This window comes from Sphaeroforma arctica (genome assembly GCF_001186125.1).
Source record: "Sphaeroforma arctica JP610 unplaced genomic scaffold supercont1.623, whole genome shotgun sequence".
Lineage (NCBI taxonomy): Eukaryota > Ichthyosporea > Ichthyophonida > Sphaeroforma > Sphaeroforma arctica.
In genome coordinates this window covers 18915-20054 of record NW_014039935.1, presented here as the reverse complement: position 1 = coordinate 20054, position 1140 = coordinate 18915, and positions in this window count along the sequence as shown.

Genomic DNA, 1140 nt, shown 5'->3' with positions numbered 1-1140 from the left:
AACGAAGACAGAGAACCCCCCCCCCCCCCCCCCCTCCCCTTTTTTTTGTTTCTGAGCTATTGGGAAAGATGGCGATGAGAGCTAGTACTACCAAGGGCTATGGATGAGCCCAACGGAGATGGTCTTGAATATGGAAATTGAGAATCGAGGGCTGGAAAAATATATGTCATGTTTGGCTCGAGTGATAGAACTGCAGGTACACGAACTGGGCTACAAACTGACAGTTCCGTTTTCTGCAGTTGAGGTTGGATAGTTGCCTGCCATAGAGCAATGAAAATGGGCAACTGTGACTACGCTGCTTTGGCCGAAGAACAATCTAACCAAGGACTGATAGTATCACATGCGAAAGGAGTGGTTGAAACAGACGAAAGGCCTGAAGGAGATTAAAGACAACAGCCCTGTCAAGGACATCAAGGCCCAGGAAAAGGAAATAAAGGGCAAAGGTGCCAAGGTGGAGTTGAACCCACCCTCTGAGGTCGGATGCTGGGTTTAAGCAACCAGGGCATCAGGGATATGTCAGAACCCTGCAAGCATGCCATATATACAGAACACAGAACATGATAATAATAAAAATTATCTCCCGGCACGACAGTATACAACACGACGGAAGCGGCCACGCGGACGTGCCAGGAAATCCTGCTGTCGTCACAGATATTCTTATAGAATCGTATGATCTGCTCATTGGATGAACTATCTGGAAGAAGAGGAATATGGGGTTGAAGTGAGGAAAGCGCGGCGTACAAGCGAGTCACTGAACGTGTGTTTCAGAGCGCCCGGGAATGGGCCCGACTTGAAAGAAAGGGTCGCTCGGGATTAAGAAGCAATCGGATGTATTGGTAAGTAGTCGGCACCGGTGGCGCTGTGTGCGGATTCGTTATCACTGGGGAAAAAGTTTGTGGCCGGTTCAGGTAGTCCCTTGGATGGTCTTTCACCAGGCGCGAGAATGCTGCTGGAGAATAAAAACATATTATTATGTTGGATGGAGCTATAAATGTTTTACCAGATACCAAAGTTGGGAAAGATCTCGTGAGGAGCATATTCGTTTAATACCTAAGCAAGAAAAACTTAATATGAATGTTTTGATATCTTCCAGAGGGAGAGGTTGGCTGTGTGAATGAAGTATTCGCAGTGCCAAACCGA